Below are 19,199 nucleotides of genomic sequence, written 5' to 3'. Positions count from 1 at the left end.
ACACTATTTACAGTCTGTGTAATCAGTGCCTAGTACATTTAAGTGTTACTTTAAGACTGATAGTTGCCAGGGCTGTTACAGAGAGAAACATCTTGAAAAACAAAACAAAAAGATTGATAGTTACTGAGTATTTATGTAGTGTGATGGCTTATATGCTTGTTCCAAGCAGTGGCACTATTAGGAGGTGTGGCCTTGTTGGAATAGGTGTGTCACTGTGGGTGTGAGCTTAAGACCCTCACCCTAGCTACCTGGAAGTCAGTCCTACTAGCTGCCTTCAGATGAAGATATATAACTGTCAGCTTCTCCTGTACCAGTGAGTATCTGGATTCCTGCTTTGATGACAATGGACTAACCTCTAAACTGTAAGCCAACCCCAATTAAATATTGCCTTTTATAAGACTTGCCTTGGTCGTGGTGTCTGTTCACAGTAGTAAAACCCTAAGACATGTAGTTATTTTACCCATCTTCACCTAGCATAATGTTTTTAAAATCTGTATCCAATATTGAATTTTTCTAGTGCTGCCAAGAATAGATTTTCTTAGCCAGGTTTGGTGATGCATGGCTTTAATCCCAGCATTTGGGAGGAGGCAGAGACAAGCTGATCTTTGAATTTGAGGCCAGCCTAGTCTATAGAGAGAATTCTAGGACAGTCAGTGCTACAGAGAGAAACCCTATCTTGACCCAAACCGCTTCCTCCAAGTAATTTTTCTTATGTGTATAACATTTGGAAAGAAAGGACCAAGCTCTTTAGGCAAGTGCTGGACCACTGACAGATTCTGAACCCCAAAATAGAGTTTTTTGTTTTTGTTTTTGTTTTTAATTGAAAGGGGGGTCTTGATATGTAGTTTGGGTTACTTTAAATTCAGTAGGCCTTCTGCCTCATACTTTCCAATGCTAGATTATAGGCATGTGCCATACCCAGTTAAGACTTTTGTGATTTAATTTACAAAAATAACAAAAGGAGGTTTTGTGCCAGAAATATGACCTTGGTTTTCAAATGTTCAGCAGTTGGTTATATAATTCCTTAACATCATGTTAATTGTTCCAATACTTTCTACATGGAGAAATATTTTTACTTCACTGCTACTTCCATGTCTTTTTTCGTCCCCATAGTCAAATCTTTTTATGTGTGAACAATAATAAATACAGTCTGTCTGTCTACTTTGTGATTTTTACCTATGAGTTTTTTAGTTCCTCTGTCCTAACTTGACACTGAAATTTTGTATACTCACAAATTGGCTGCCACTAAGCCAGGTGGGTTTTTTTTTTTAATTTTTAATTTATTAATTATTTTATTTTATTTATTTATTTATTTATTTATTTATTTATTTATTTATTTATTTATGTAAGGTGGTTTTTTTGGGGAGTGGGTAAAGTGAGGTAGAAGAGGAACAGGTAGATGATCCTTAGGTAAAGTAGAGGATAAGTGAATCCATTTAAAAAAAACATTTGAGAACTAGCGTAATTATTAGAAAAACATCTGCCTTAAAATTTTTTAGGGCAACACTATTAAGTAAATTTGACAATTACTTATTTAATTACACAATTTAGAGGGGTAGTAGCTACTTTTTAGCATGAGAATTCCAGTCAGATATTGTGAAGCTTTTGAATGAGTTAAATCAACCAAAATGAAGTGACCTGGGAGAAATGAGGTGCAGATATTTTGTAGAGACTTTTCTAATACCCCTTTACATATATTCTTGGCTCGTTTATGGATTTCTAGCTTTCTCAAATTCTGTCTGTCTACTTATTTTCTACTCTAATTTTAAAATGCTTATTTTTAAGACTAATTACTTTCTTTTTAATCCTTGATATCTGTGCTACCTTTTATGTTCATCCCTCCATGGGAAAAAAACAGCTTTTAAAAAAACTAAAAAGATTGTGTTCATGTGTCTGAATGAGTAATATAAACATCACATGGGTGCAGGTGCCCCTGGAGGCCTGAAGAAGGCACTGGATCCCTGAAATTGGAGGACCAGGCAGCTGTGAGCTGCCACATGCAGATGTTGAGAACTGAGCCTTTGCAAGAGTAGTAAGTGCTCTGTGTCATTCCTCCAGCCCTACATCGTTCCTTTTTCATGGTTATGCTTTATACTAGCTTTATTTTATTTTTTTTCACTTCTAGCTAATTTCTGATGACTTATTATTTGGAGGCCGGGTCTCATGTATCCAAGACTAGCCTTCAGTACCTTGCTATATATTAGAGGACCTCTGTTCCTAGTTGTCTTTCTGCTAGTCTCCTCCCATTGCCTCAGAAACTAGTTTTATTCCTTTTTTAGAGACCTTTATTTGCATTATGTACCACCCTCTTTTAATCCCCCACCCTTAAAATCAAGAGAAAAGATCTTTCTCAGGCTGATATTGTCTTTATTATTTGACTAGGCTGGCCTTGAACTTATGAGAATCACCTTGAGTTGCCAAGCATGCACAACCACACAGATTCTCCATATATAAATGTTAATTTTTTCACCAAATTATCCCCTTCATTGTGCGCTTTACCATTTTTCCATTTAATCTTTTATGAACTTTTTCTTACTGTTTTCATCAAGTGTGATTTTCTTTTCAGACTCTGAGCCCTCAGCTTACCTCCTTACTATTTGGAAATATTTGATATTAATAGCACGCCCTAGCTCCCCACTTCCCCTTTAATGTTTACCCTGTGCATGCAGTGCCTATGGAGTCCAGAAGAGGGCGGCTGATAGCCTTGGAATTAGAGTTACAGATGCTTGTCTCTGTGTGTGTTGGGAATTAAAGCCTGGTTTTCTGGAATATCAGCTAGTTCCCTCAACTGCTAAATAATCTCAAACATTTTTTAAGCAGAAAAAAGTAATAAAAACCAGTATTTATAATTAAAATTTCAATCTGTACTGAAATGTGCAAAGCACAAAGTTAAAAGGATCCCATGTCTTATATCCTACAGTTAATAATTGTTACATATAACGTGTTGTTCTTATTGTTATTATTGCTGTTATCATCATCATCATCATCATCATCATTTGATTTTGTTTTTGAGACAGGGTTTCACTATGTATCTTTGGCTGTCCTGGAACTCACTCTGGAAACCAGGCTGGCTTCCAACTCAGAGCCTGGCTTTTTTCTTTTGAGATAGGATCTCTGCCATTTTTTCTTTCCTATATTCTTTTTAAAGATTAATTTATGTTTATGAATGCACTGTAGCTGTTTTCACATATATCAGAGGACATCAGATCCCATTACAGATGGTTGTGAACCACCATGTGGAATTGAACTCAGGACCTCTGGAAGAGCAATCAATGAGTGCTCGAACTGCTGAACCATCTCTCCAGCCCCTCACTTTTTTTAGTATACATATATAGCAATATCTCTATTCATAATCCCGCACTACAATCCTCCAAGCTCATAACCACAGTGACTAGAGACTTCCCCCAAACTTGAAGGATGAAGAACAGCATTCTGTTGAGTGTTAACATTACACATGGGCTTAAACAGACCAGCAAATAGTCAGCAGGATTGGAACCTGTGCTTGGAGAAAGGATTTCTAGTCTATTGCCTTAACCACTTGGCTGTGACCACAGCTGTGTTTCTATTTTTATGTCAGTGTACAAACATCTGTCCCCATCTTTTAAAAATTACTTGTTAGTGTGAGTGTGCATAATGTGTATGTGGGTATGTGCTCCACAGCATAGATAAAGAGGCCACGTGACAAATTTGTAGAGTTTGTTCTTTCCATCCATCTTTAAGTAGGTTTTGGTGACAGAGCTCAGGTGTCAGGCTTGTGTATCAAGTGCCTTTATTTCCTGAACCATCTTATCAGTCTAATACACACCTTTTAGAGATTGGGTCTTGCTGTGTAGCCCAGGATGACCTTGAGCTAGATATCAGGTGCTAGAATTCCATGTGAATATCACCATTTAGTCAGTTTTGCTTCCTATGACTGACTTGATTTCTTTTAGCTGTATGGACAGTTAATTGTGAGTTGCCATTTGGGTGCTGGGAATCAAACCTATATCCTCTGCAAGAATAAGTACTCTTAACAATTGAATAATTTCTGTAGTCTCCAGTTAGCATTCACATAATTCATCTGCTCAGGGATTGCTATTCACAGTGGACTGGGTCCTCCCATGTCAGTCATCAGTCATGACAATCTTTCACAGACATTATCATAGGCAAATATGACCCAGAAAATTCTTTAATGGAAGTGTTCTCCTTTCAGGTGGTTCTAGGGTCAAGTAGATAATAAAAACTAACCAAGACACAAGCCATTTTCAGAGTGTTACTGGGTAGTACATTAGATAGTACAGACAGAGTATCAATATTGCAGCATTTCCATTCTGGAAAGTTAGTAGTATAAAACCTCTCTGGGAGACGTTTTTATTTATTACTGTCCTTCTAATGAAGTTTTAATATATGATGAAATGAACAAACGAGATAAATAGAAGTATGGCAATCTGATACCAGAAAGGGAAAGCACAAAATATATGCCTAAACTTTAAGATGAGAAAGAGGTCTGGGTATGACCAGAGCATAGAAGAAAGATTATTTGAAACCAATATAGAAAATTCAGCAAATTGAATCATGTAGACAAGATTAAACTTCCTGAATTTCATTTGAAGACATATACTGAAAAGACTTTTACCATATTACCAATAATCTGATCTGGAAACCTCTGTTTCCTTTTAGTTTTACTAATTACCTGAGAGTCTAGCAAAGCAGAACTTATAGTAGTTTATTAAATTGTGTATTTGTATTTAGGAAACTAGTATTTTTGTCTACCTTTTTTGTTGGCTTATCATCTGTACCCTTTTATTTGTCTGATTGAGTACTTATAAAGAATAACTTAAATTCATGAACCTGGTTTTTCTTTTATTTTTTCAGTGAAGGTGGTGTTTTTAAGGCTTATCTCATTTTCCCAAAAGATTATCCCCTCTGGCCTCCTAAAATGAAATTCATTACAGATATTTGGCCCCCAAATGGTAAGTTTTCTAATTTTATTTTCACATTTGCAAGTTAAATATCTGTCACTAAAGATTTCACAACTATCTCAGTAAAAGCGCTAAGTGATTTTATGTTTTTTTTTTTTTGTGCATATGGTCTTGTAATTGACTCTAAATGCAAAGGTTCTTAGGTTCTTTCCTTCCTTCCCTTTCCTTTCCTTTCCTTTCCTTTCCTTTCCTTTCCTTTCCTTTCCTTTCCTTTCCTTCCCTTCCCTTCCCTTCCCTTCCCTTCCCTTCCCTTCCCTTCCCTTCCCTTCCCTTCCCTTCCCTTCCCTTCCCCTTCCTTCCTTCCTTCCTTCCTTCCTTCCTTCCTTCCTTCCTTCCTTCCTTCCTTCCTTCCTTCTTTCCTTCCTTCCTTCCTTCTTTCCTTCCTTCCTTCCCTTCCTTCCTTCCTTTCCTTCCTTCCCTTTTCTTTCTTTTTTCTTAGTTTTCTGCTTTGTTTGGAGATGAGGAGTAGCAGGCTTGAGTTCCAGATCAGCATGGACCTCACTATGTAGCTAAAGTTTGCCTTGAAGTTTTGGTAATCTTTGTGTCTTAAGTTGCCAATTGGTCGGCTTACAGGCAAGAGCCGCTACCACACTCTGGGAGTGTTTACCTAGCATGCACAAAATCTTAGATTTGCTCTTCAACATTGCATAAAATGTATGTGGTGATGATGCAAACATGTACTCTTCTAGCTATATAACAAAGAAAGTTGTAAAGGTGTATCCCAAAATCTTATAGATTGCAGAATTATTTATGTTAGCTAAAAAGTTATGGCTAAAAGTTAGCCATAATACTAGTGCCTATCAGTTGATGAAAGTAAAAGCAAAATACTGCATATACATATAATGAAACGTGATTTGATTTATAAAAGTGTTTGGTATGATTTGGTAACAAAAAAGTGAAACCAGATGTCTTTGGTATCTGTCAGTGTCTGCCTTCACATGCACGGCCATACACAGGCATATGTTCATACATGGAAAATAAATATTTTTTCAAATTAACAAACAGATGGAAGCAATCATTTAATAATTCCACTTATGAAATTTCAAGAATATGCAACTCTGAAGAGTATATTCCTGGTTGTTTAGGACTGCTGGACAGCTTGAAGGGGAGAAGGGTCAATATAGATTATAAAAGAATTTGTGGGGGTGGTAATGACGACAAAAGTTCCTAGAAATGTGTGTGCTTTGGTTGTATAACTGAGAAGTGTACTATATAGAAACAATTGGATTGTATGCTTCAACTAGATGAATAATGTGTTGGGTGTTAAAGTTATTATGGGGATAGCTGGTAAAATTGTTCAGTGAGTTAAAGTTCTTGCCATGGAAGCCTAGTAATCTGAGTTTGATCCCTGGAATCCATATAGAGGTAGAGATCGCATTCCACTAAGTTATGCTCTGGCCTCTGCACATGGTCTGTGGCCTATGTGTTCATAGATACACACAATAATAATAATAAAATAATTTCCAAAAACACTACATGGCAAATAGTAATTTGTGTAGCTTAGATGTATTTCAGTTTAGACCTCTGTCTCTCTTCTGTTGTTGGTTTTTACTTGTTTGTCATTTTGGTTTAGTTTTTTTTTTGTTTGTTTGTTTGGTTGATTGGTTCTTTTATTTTTGAGACAGGTTGTCACTGTAACATTGGCTGGCCTGAAATTATGTACGTAGATCAGGCTGGCGTTAAACTCAGAAATTATCCTGGTTTTGCCTGTCATGTGCTGGAATTAAAGATTTGTACTGTCATGCCTAGCTTTCATACAGGGTTTTCAAGTGGATTTAGTATTAGAAATAAATCCATTTGTAAAGAGCAATGAGATAAAAGGGAAAAAAATAACAGACAAAACATTGTATGGGGAATTAAGAGCATTTTGGCAAAATAAATGTAAATATTAAGTGTATAGCTAGCTATAGAGTTAATAATTAACATCTCACAGAGAACATAGTTGTCATTCAACATACTTTTGGAAACGTTGCTTAAATCAGAGATCACTAGAATTTAAACAGTGTCAGTATAGAAGAACTTTTGTCTTGAATAAGACAGCCATAATGGCATCAGTGTTTATTTCTGCTGACTATATAAAATGACATATTTATTTTAAAAGTGTGATTCGGCATGATTCTAATTTTGGTCATTCAACTTGGAATGCATTCTGCCAACATTTAATGATGAATCTTGAAGACATGATAATTGAAATATGACAAATTTAAAAGAACAAAACTGATTGTGTGATTCTGCTTCAGTGAAATATTTAATTAAAATAGAACGGGGCATTTTAGATACTGAAGATTTAGGGAAAGTAAAGAATTTGTATAGGCAATTTGATTTGAGGAAGATGTATAGTGGTTGTAATTGTGTATCATTGTGATTTTTAATTCTTAACTGAGAAATGGAAAAAATTGTAATTTTATTTGCTATATATAGTAAAATAAAAATAAATTTCATGTCAACAGATATTAATCTGTTAATTAATGAGATAGATATTCTCATTTTTGAAGTGACGTGTGAAATTAAAATATTTTAAGATTCTATAGCTTTAAATCTAAAATGATTCAAATTTAAATGACTAGTAATTGTTTTTGTTTCTTGAGACAGGGTTTCTCTGTGTAGTCCTGGCTGTTCTGGAACTCACTCTGTAAACTAGACTGGCCTCTAACTCTTAGAGATCTTCCTGCCTCTGCCTTCTGAGTACTGGGACAAAAAACATTCACCATTACTGTTCTACCAAATGATTGCTTTTTAAAAGTTATTTTCTTTTAAAATTGTTATTATTATTATTGTGGTGTTTGCTTATGTATGTATGTATGTATGTATGTATGTATGTATGTATGTATGTATGTATGTGTGTATGTATCCACCCATCCTATCTATCTATCTATCTATCTATCTATCTATCTATCTATCTATCTATCTATCTATCTATCTTATCTTTTTATCTATCTATCTATCTATCTATCTATCTATCTATCTATCTGTCTGTCTATCTTTTCTGTCTATCTATCTATTATCTATCTTATCTATCTATCATCTATCTATCTTTCTTATCTATCTTTCTTATCTATCTATCTTATATATCTATCATCTATCTATCCTATCTATCTATCCTATCTATCTATCTATCTTATCTATCTATCTTATCTATCTTATCTATCCTATGTATCTATCTATCTATCTATCTATCTAATCTATCTTATCTATCATCTTTCTATCTTATCTGTCTTATCTATATCTTATCTATCTATCTTATCTATTCTACCTATCTTATCTAACTATCTTATCTATTTATCTATCTATCAGGTCTTATCATCTACCCTTGGCTGGCATGGAACTCAGAAATCTGTCTGCTTCCACCTCCTATATTATGTGATTAAAGGCATAGGCCACCACACTATATTATTATTAATTTGTTCTGTGTGTATGGGTGCTTTGCCTGCATGTAGGTGGGTCCTTGTATATGTGTACCTGGTGCCTCAAGATCACAAAAGTGGGTTTTGTATATCCTAGGACTACAATTATATAAGGTTGTGCTACCACATAGTTGCTGGGAATCAAACTCAAGTCCTCTGGAAGAACAGCGAATACTCTTAACAATGGAGTAATCTTAACAGACCCATTAATGATTTGGGGGTTGGGGGTTGATAGAAGGTCTCATGCATTCCAGGCTGGCCTTGATCTTGTAGCTAAGGATATCCTTGAACTACTAATCTTTCTATTTATGTTTACCTCTTGAGTGTTGAACTTATAAATATGTGCTGTCATGACTGGTTTATAGGATGCTGGATGTGGGACCAAGGCTATGCATTCTGGGCAAGTCCTCTTTTCTCTGAGCTACATATACCCTTCAGTTCCTATCTTCCAAATCTTGATCTTAAATAGATTCCTTCTGATGGAATTATATACAATTATTCAATCTCATTTTTTCAAAGACAGTTCCTTATTTTGTAAAACGTAGGGGAAAACAAAAACAACATTTTGGGCTGAATGTTACAATGTTTAATACTGTTCCTTTTTTATTTGTTAATTCCATTTTGTTGGATTTCACAAGCCATGGGAGTGGGTTAAGAAGAGAAACCTCAGTTAAAGGAAAGTTTCTGTATAAATCAGCAAAAACATGAGCTTTTGATTACATGTGAAGAGTAATTTTGCTTTACAGTAGGGCTTCCAAAAGTACTTGTTGGATTGATTAATTTTATATCCCTTGACAAACAAACACCTACCCTCCCTCCTTTCCTCCCTCCCTCCTTCTGTTTCTGTCTCTCCCTATTCCCTCAGTCTCCCTGTGTTCTTTAACCATGAGTTGGGATAGGAAGATTTCTAACAGGGACAGTTAAAACTCTTTCAAAACAACAGCCAACCAAACAAGCATACATATGTTATTACTGATTGAAATCTTTTTATACTCAGAAAATTTATTTATTCCTACTTGTTTTGTAAACTTCTTCAAGTAATAATAGTATTTTTGACAGAAGACATTTACTGTGAAAAGTTACTTTTATTAATTGCTGATATAATTATTTGAATATGTTTATAGATTAACACTGTAGGATTTTTTGAGAATATTTACTTTTGGATAAAATAGTGCAAAGTGAGATATAGTTGTGTCTTTCTTTATCCCCTATAAAATTGAGGATATTTCTGTATTTCTACCCCACTGACTGTTACTATATAGAACTTGCATTTAAAATGAGTTTGTGAAGTAGATTATGAGAATCACTTATTTATTTTAAAGCTTTTGTTATTGTGTATATTTATGTTTATGAGTGTTCTGTCTGCATATATGTATGTGTACCATGTACCCATGGATGTAGGACAAAAGTGTTGGCTCCCCTGGAAGCAGAATTACAGATGATTGTGAATTGCCTTGTGGGTGCTGGGAATTAAACTTAGGTCCTCTGCAAGAGCCCCAGTGTTATTAACCACTGCAACATCTCTCTAGCCCCTATTTTATTATTTTTAGTATGTGGATGTTTTGCTTATATATATATATATATATATATATATATATATATATATGTCTGTATACCACATGCATGCCTGGTATCCACAGAGGCCAGAAAAAGGTGTCAGATTCTCTGGGACTGTAGGGTGTGAACTCTCATGTGAGTTCTCAGAATCGTACTCTGGTCTTCTGTGAGAGCAGCCAGTGTTTCTAAAGATATATTTATTTATTTTATATATGTGAGTACACTATAGCAGACTTAGGACACACCAGAAGAGGGCATCATATCTTATTACATTTGGTTGTGAGCCACCATGTGGTTGCTGGGAATTGAACTCAAGACCTCTGTAAGAGCAGTCAGTGCTCTTAGCCGCTGAGCCATTTCTCCAGCTCATGGCCAATGCTTCTAATCACTGAGATATCTCTCCAATGTGTGTCTTTCTTTGAGTCTGTTAATTTTTATTATTATTACATCACCCTCCCCCTTTAAAATTTTTATTTGCTGAACCTTGAGGACCATCTTAACTAGAATTTGAGAGAAAGACAACTGTAAATGCTGAGAATAAAGAATTGGAGAAGTAGAAAAGAGACGGCATGTCCTTTGAATCAGGGACAGCAGCGGAGGTCTGCAATCACTTGTAATTTTAAAGAATGTAAAATATAGTTAATCTGTAACATTCTTAAAAGTTAGTAGATTACATTAGGAAATCTCCATGTAAATAATGTTTTATATACATAAGTATCACATTTGTAATAGATTATGTGTAACCAAATTTAAACAATTCTTATTCTATAATTTTACAGTTGATAAAAATGGTGATGTTTTGCATTTCTATTCTTCATGAGCCTGGGGAGGATAAATATGGTTATGAGAAGCCAGAGGAACGCTGTTTACCTATCCATACTGTGGAAACCATCATTATTAGTGTCATTTCTATGCTGGCAGATCCTAGTGGAGACTCACCTGCAAATGTAGATGCTGCGGTAAGGTATTTGCCTAATAACTGCTCCTTCTATCCTTTACCCTTTTTATTCTCCCTTAATAAAACTCAACGTGAAACTTACTACACATATGCATCTCTTTGTGTCCACATTTTCATAAAAATAAAAATTTATTATGTATAATGGATTATTTTGTATAATCTATGTATAATGGATTATTTTGAAATATGTAGGATAAATACAGTTATGAGAAGCCAGATATTGCACAATATCTAGATACTGTGCCATAGCAAATTTGATCTAGTTGGCATACATTAATTCCCTCACTAATTTTTTAGTAAGAACAATTAAAATCTATTCCTTTTCATTAGTATTCAAAATAATGGATTTCATTATGATATATGTTCATAAAATTATCTTGTAGTTTTCTTGGTTTGAGGCCTTTTTTGGTTTTTTTTTTTTTTTTTTTTTTTTTGGTTTTTGGTTTTTGGTTTTTTCAAGACAGGGTTTCTCTGTGTAGCCCTGGCTGTCCTGGAACTCACTCTGTAGACCAGGCTGGCCTTGAACTCAGAAATCTGACTGCCTCTGCCTCCCAGAGTGTTGGGATTACAGTCATGCGCCACCACCGCCCGGCTGAGGCCTTTTTTTTACTTCGAAAAAATAAAAATTAAAAATTACTATTGTCTCTGCATTCTTTGAATAGTTGTTATAGGAAAGAGAAATAAAGGCTAAGTATTTTTGTGAGCATTTCCTGGTATCTACTTGTTTATTAAAAGTTGGTTTTGTTGCTGGGCGGTGGTGGTGCACGCCTGTAATCCCAGCACTCTGGTAGACAGAGGCAGGCGGATTTCTGAGTTTGAGGCCAGCCTGGTCTACAGAGTGAGTTCCAGGACAGCTGGAGCTACACAGAGAAACCCTGTCTCGAAAAACAAAAAAACAAAACAAACAAACAAACAAAATCCAACATGCCTTCATGATCAAAATTCTATGGTCAATAGTACTAGAAAAAGCATACGTCAAACCCAAAAAAAAAAAAGAAAAACAAAAGGCCAGGCGGTGGGCGCATGCCTGTAATCCCAGCACTCTGGGAGGCAGAGGCAGGCGGATTTCTGAGTTTGAGGCCAGCCTGGTCTACAGAGTGAATTCCAGGACAGCCAGGGCTATACAGAGAAACCCAGTCTTGGGGGTGGGGGTGGGGAACCAAAACCCAAAAACCAACCAAACAACAACAACAAAAAGCATATGTCTGTAAATTAAAAAGGAGAACCTTTTCTGCTTTGCTTTGTCTGGCCTCAAAATAGTGTTTCTCTTTGTGTAGGCCCTGCAGGCCTGGCCTGGAACTTGCTCTGTCAACTTGGCTAGCCTCAAACTCACAGTCAGAGAGTTTTTCACTTAAGCCACCAGAAAGAAGTCACAGCCACATGTTTTTCTCCTGCTTTTTGTCTATTTCTTTTAAGTGCCAGATGAACGAAACCTTTTAAAAGTTTTTTTTTTTTTTATAATCAAAATGCATAACAATAGCTGAGCTACAGAGTGCATTCCAGGACAGCCAGGGCTAGCTACACAAAGAAACCCTGTCTCGAAAAATCCAAAAAAAAGTAAGCAAGAAGGCAAGCAAACAAACAAACAAACAAACAAGGAAGGAAGGAAGGAAGGAAGGAAGGAAGGAAGGAAAGAAAGAAAGAAAGAAAGAAAGAAAGAAAGAAAGAAAGAAAGAAAGAAAGAAAGAAAAATTAAACTGATTACAAATGTTCCTTCTCTGCATATCCAACCACTCCCAGATATTAACATTTTACAAATGTGTTCTTTTTTTTTTTTTTTTTTTTTTTTGATTTGATTTTTTCGAGACAGGGTTTCTCTGTGTAGTCCTGGCTGTCCTGGAACTCACTCTGTAGCCTCTGCCTCCCAGAGTGCTGGGATTACAGGCGTGCACCACTACCGCCCGACTCTACAAATGTGTTCTTGATATTGAATTAACAAAACTTCCTTTAAGAATAGAGGATTTCGCCAGGCAGTGGTGGTACATACCTGTAGTCCTAGCACTCTGAGAGGCAGAGACATGCGTATTTCTGAGTTTGAGGCCGGCCTGGTCTACAGAGTGAGTTCCAGGACAGCCAGGTCTATACAGAAAAACTCTGTCTCGAAAATTCAAAAAAAAAAAAAAAAGATTAGAGGAATTTGATCCTCTGTACTAGGGAGGGTAAAACTAAAGAATATGGTAGGCATTTTGGCTATGGTATCTGTTCATATGTAGTCACAGGTGATTGTGAGCCCCTATAAAGGTACTAGATACAAATCCTTTTTTTTTTTTTTTTAAACAATCATTCAGTACTCTAAATTGTGGAGCCAGTGGGACATTTCTCTAGCCCATGAAGGGATTTTTGTGTGTGTGTTTGTGGGTGTGTTTGTGTGTATCTGTCTGTGTTGTTTTCTTTAAGTGTATAGAATGATAGTAGACTGTAGAGTTGGTTAGGTTCAACTCTTGTTTCCTTTTTTTTTTTTTTTTTTTTTTTTTTTTTGGTTGTTTGAGACAGGGTTTCTATGTATAGTCCTGACTGTCCTGGAACTCACTCTGTAGACCAGGCTGGCCTCAAACTCAGAAATCTACCTGCCTCTGCCTCCCAGAGTGCTGGGATTACAGGTGTGTACCACCACTGCCCTGCTCCCTGATGACTTTGAACTTAGAGATTTCCCTGTCAAAATCTTCTGGGATTCATAGCCACTGTGTCTCAAGATCTCTAAGCCAAGATCCAGGTCAGAGTTCATTCCAGATATAGTCAAGTTGACCACCAGGGATAGCTGCTACATGGAATATAGTTGGTCTTGCAAGTTGCTTCTTGCCAGTTACTTCAGTCCACTTCACAGATAAACTAAAGTGAGGTGGGGTTTAATTTCTGGAAAACTTGATTTGTTTACTTCTAGTTTGTTCTTATTTCTGAAATACTAACCCCTTATATAGAGATCAGAATATTTGGAAGATTTGTAGACTGCAGTCCTTATTCTTTTAGTATGGTGTTTGTTAAAAACATGGCTACTTTTCAGCCACTCCTCTGGAGTTGACAGATTGGTCTCAGAGTGGAAAGAACCCCATTTGGGGAGAAGTAGCAGATCTTTGTAAATTTTGTTCTCTTCTGATAATTGACTAATTTCCATTACTTGGGAGGTGTCTTTGGTTGGGACAGTTTTGTATAGAAAACAGTTTTAGTTTCTTGTGGGCTTTGCTTGGTGTTGTTTTTCCTTCAATATAGACACCAAGCTCACAGCCTCTTGAAAGACAGGCAAGTACTGCACTCCTGATCCATATCTATAGTCTAAGCATCTATCAGAGTATCAGACCTGTCTACCCTCCTTATTACACCATCAGTAAGGATTTTCTCACTGGCTTTTCACAGCAGAAACCTTGGTGAGCATAGGTGCTCTTAAATGAGCAATCAAATGAATTACTATTTTTAATTTTTTATGTATGTATGTATGTATGTATGTATGTATGTATGTATGTATGTATTCATTCAGAACAGATACTGTTTCTGTAGGCTAGCCTGGTCCTGAGCTCATTATGCAAATGAAGCTGTCCTTGAACTCCTGATTCTCCTCATTCTACCTCCCAGACACTGAAATTATAGGTGTAATACCCCATACCTGGCTTTAAATTTGAAGATATATTTTATTATCTGTAGAGAAATGGCATGAGGAGATTGCTCTCAGCTTGCTAGTTTCCAGGCAACCTAGGGTCTTTGTCATTCTCAGTCGACCAAGACAGAGGAGACACTTCCTCACGCTGAGAACCTGATGTTCTCCCAAGCAAGCTGCAAACCTGAGGAAGCGACCTTCCTGTTCCCCTTCCCATGAGAAAGTAACTTTGCTTATAGTTTAATAGACATCATGATGGGCAGCAATGCAGCAAGCAGCAGGCGTGGCAGCTGGAGTAGAATGCAGAGAGCTCACATCTGCAGGCACAAAGTGTGAAGCAGAGAAAGCAGACTGAATATGGCAACAGTCTTTAACCTCTCAAAGCTGACCTCTGGGGACTCACTTCCTCCAGCAAGGCCGCATCTGTTAATCCCTTCCAAGGAGCACCACCAGCTAAGTGTCCAAATATCTGAGTCTGTGGGGGACATTCTTATTCAGTTACATTAATGACTGTGACATACACATTAGCAGAATTCTCAAGTCATTTGCTTTTAAAAGTAGGTGTATAGATTCAGAGTTTCTTGGAAACAGTAATTTTCTAATAGGAATTTCTCTGACTCTTAAGTGATAAAGTCTTCAGGACTGGTAAATAAGCTACTTAAGGAGAATTTAAGAGAAACACATGGCAGTTCTGGGCTTGTAATGAATACACCATTGAACACCCTCACACCTGCCTGGAGCAAATTTGAAAGCAAAACCCTTCTGTTCGCAGAATTAGTAATTTATTCTCAGGGCCTTTTCCATATGCCCCTAAAACATTTAAATTTTCTTTTTTACTCCTATGACTTAGCTGACAACTTCTGTGTGTCTTTAGCCATATTTCATGTATAGAATATGTCATTAATACAAATTTCAGAAAGAGAAACCAAATCAAAGGTCATTTCAAAAACTAAAGAGTCATGTGTGTGGATAAAATATGTTTTAAGTGTTAAAGATTCTTCTAAATCTTACAAAAGCTAATTTGACTTTAATAGGGTATTTAATGCTTCATATAATAATGTTTGATATAAACATGCATAATTACCAAAAGCAGTGTAAATATTGTATTAATTTATGAAATGTAATGCAGTGATAGTCTAAGTTGTGGCTAGAAAAATTTGACTTTCTGCCTCTTTTGGTCTAATAATGAGCTTACTAGTTAGTCCCTAAGACTGAAGCTAGAGACCTGTCAGTGTTTGGTAATCCTGGTGTTGTATGGTACAGTTTAGTTCTGCCAGTGTTTTCTGTCCTCTGGCCCCCTCTTCCCTTATCTGCCCTCATGGCTCTGCTCTTGTCTGCCTCTACCCAGTCTGCAGGTCCTCACCCCTCTGCTATCTCCCAGTAAACCTCCTCACACCTGATCTCTTGCATGTAGTAATTTCTCAAGAGCACATCTTGGCATGGGTGTGCAGTAATACCCCCTTGCTGTATTATATTTCAGCCTCATGTATTACATATTTTATCCTGATAATCAGTCCCTTGTGCTGTGTTCTTTTAATGAACTTCTCACGGGGTGCAGTTTGTATGGCAGGTGTGTTATACTGTGTGTGTTTTCTTGAGTGGCTAGTATGACCTAGTTTAAGAGCCATTTTCTGTCAGATGATGAAGGATGTTAGCATTCTGTCCAAACTCCATCCCATCGTTACCTGGCAATAGCCAGGTAGGCCTGACCCACTATAAAAGAGCCTGGTTGCCCCCTCTTTGCTCTCTTGCCCTCTTGGTCTCTTGCTCCTCCCTTGCTCTTTTCCTGCTTCCCTTTTTCTCTTCTCTCATTGCCTTCCCCCCTCTCTCTCCACGTGCCATGGTTGGCCTCTACATCTCTACTCTACTTCTCTAGTGTCTCTTTCTCTGCCTCTACCACTCTCTTAACTCCCCTCCCCATGCTCTTAATAAACTCTATTCTATACTATACCATCATGTGGCTGGTCCTCAGGGGGAAGGGATGCCTTAGCATGGGCCTGCTGAGGCACCCCATTCTCCCATACCTCACCACATCACCATAGAACATATCCCCTCCTCTCTGTATCTTTCTACAAACACTCCAAAGGGAATATTTTAGTAGAGTGTTTAACTAAGTAGTGGTAACAAGTAAGTGACTGTTAATTTGATTTATTGATGTTTTATGCAAAGTGAATGTTAAGTGTTGTTATTCAGGAGGGCATGGATTCATTCTCTATAGACCTCACTCAGCCAGTTGAAAGGTTGAAATGTGTTTAAATATGAGGCTTAAACTGTAGGGAGGAAGTTCTCTGGACAGATTGTACTGATAAAGCATCCTGAAAATAATGCATTTGACAAAATTTACTTGGCATTAATCTTTTGTCTTCCGTTAATTGGACATTTGAATTTTCAAATTTCCCATTTCCCTTGATAAATATCAATGAAGAGTACATTATTATATAAAATTGACTTAATTTTTTCTACCCACCACGAGGCAGGGCTGTTGGAGGAAGCAATCTGAGAATGATGACTGGGAAAATGGGTGTGTTTAATGAATAAAGACAGTTACATATCTAGATAATTATTTTCTTTTTAGTTTATGATATGGTTTCAGGTATGATGTGACTTTATACACCAACTCTGTGTTTTAAGTGTTCATAAACTGTAACCCTTCTGTCAAGAATTTTGTCCTGAGGAAGTAGATATTTTGCATAGAACAATTTAACGTATTTTAGTTTATCTCAGCATTGCTGGTAATACTGAGAATTAGGAACATTGCACAAGTATCTAGTATATAGTGTCATCTGTTTCTCTGGGCTATGACTCTTAATGTATGTGATTATTAGCACTCTTTAGTCCTTAGTGTAGGTCCTTGTTATAGAGACAAAAGCTAGAGCTACATTTTCAATAGTATAGTATTGTACTGTTGTCTCTGTGATGACTGAAACTAACTATTAGGGACAGGTTTGTTGAGTTAAAACTAAGTACTAATCAATCAAAATATTTGCTATGCTTAATGAGTGTAGATCATATTGTTTATAATTACAAGTTTTGCTGGTAAAGTGTTACTTCAGAGTCTATCCGAGTACAGGTTTTAGAGTTAGTCTCTAGAAAATGCAAAATTTTCTTCAATGTACCTTGGCAAATTTAATTTCTAGACTTCGGTCACATATACTCTGAGAAACAAAAAAATTGTTTAAAAATATCATTGCTTTTTATAATCACTAGTTAAGAAACTCCTTAATTCTCTGTAGCACCTTATTCATGTGGAAGGAAATGAATGAGAAAACAATTGCAGTAATTACTATTTATTTCTTAATATTTGGTCTTACTCTTTGGTATGTTTGTTTCCCTCTGGTGTTGGATTTAGAAAATTGTGGTTCTTTTATTATTAGTTTTTTATTAGTATTTATTATTGGCCTTTTTATTAGTCTTTACTAGTATTTATTATTGGTCTTTAATTAGTAGGGAGGGGCTGACCGCACAAAGATTCTTGGCTTTTGTGTTTTTGAGCCCTCTGGATCTTTTGTCTGGCCTATAGCCTTCAGCATGTGTGTTGATATTAAGCAGCCTGCAGTGTAAGCATTTGGGAGAGCTGGTTTGTCTGTCCTGTGCCCTGTTTAGAAGTGTGGTGGGGGGATATTGGAAATTCGAAAGCTGCAGGGGAAGTTTGGCTTGCGGCTGAAACGCCTAGATCAGTCTGCTGTGTCTGTGAAGAAAGCTTTGGAAAGATAGCTGTTGTTGTTCAATTGCTGATCTTCAGCTGTGAATGTTGCTTTTCAGGCAGCATTGATTTTGGGTCCTTGAATTTTTCTCAGGCTCAGGGAACCCCAACTATGCTGTGACATTGGCGGCACCTTGTGGCCCAGCTCAGGGCTGTGTTACCTCTGGTTGTTTAGGATATAGGGGGGCTGGATTTTCCTCTCAATTTAGTTCAGTTCTAAGCTGGATATAAGGTGCACTAATTTGTTGCTAAATTTTCCAACCCTTATAGCCCATATAAATGACACATAATCCAAATATTTTAATTATAAGTCATATGTCTTCATTGGCAAAATACTTATTTCCCAATCACTAAGATTTGTGCTTTCTCCCATCCATGTGGTCCATAGTGGCTTCCTCCTCTCCTCTTCCTTCTCTCTTTTTCTTCCTCTACCTGCTCCCCCTTTTGAACCTCCAATCCCACCTTTCCCCTCCACTACCCAATCATAGACTCTAACCTTTGATTGACCAATTAAAATAGAGAGAAGGTTCACATGGCATCACCTAAGTACATGATGGTCTGCTTGTGTGGTCTGACTCTTTAATACAAATCCAAATAGTGTTAGTTATTTAAATGTGTGTTTTACTATATTTCTTACACAGCTGTTTTCCAAATATGCCTTTGTCTAGTCTGCTGTAGCAGCATAGACATGTTTTGTTAACAGTGTATTTTCTTGCCAGTAATACATGCATATTTGTTTGTCAGATATGCTACTATTGATATCTAGAGTCATAATGGTTCAACACTAAAGCTAACTGTCAGAATTTTGTTTTGGTTTTGAGTCAGGGTTTTCTGTATAGCCCTGACTGTCCTGGAACTCACTTTGTAGACCAGGTTACCCTCGAACTCACAGAGATCTGCCTGCCCTCAGTCTCTGAGTGCTGTGGTTTAAGTCCTGCACCTGGCTTGATTTTTTTAAATACATCATTTTGTTGACTTCTGGGTGTTTGGTGATACCTAGTAAATTTGCACTTTAAATATATTTAAG

The 19,199-nt window shown here is 36.7% G+C and overlaps 1 pseudogene; it reads left to right on the top strand.

Annotated features, from left to right (window-relative positions):
- The window catches only part of LOC127680453 (ubiquitin-conjugating enzyme E2 G1-like), a 107,732-nt pseudogene that overhangs the window by 85,999 nt on the left and 2,534 nt on the right, over positions 1–19,199 (top strand).

The sequence above is a fragment of the Apodemus sylvaticus genome, chromosome 3 (genome assembly GCF_947179515.1).
Source record: "Apodemus sylvaticus chromosome 3, mApoSyl1.1, whole genome shotgun sequence".
Taxonomy (NCBI): Eukaryota; Metazoa; Chordata; class Mammalia; order Rodentia; family Muridae; genus Apodemus; species Apodemus sylvaticus.
Note: the sequence above shows the minus strand (reverse complement) of the source record. Positions and strands in the feature narration are given on the sequence as shown.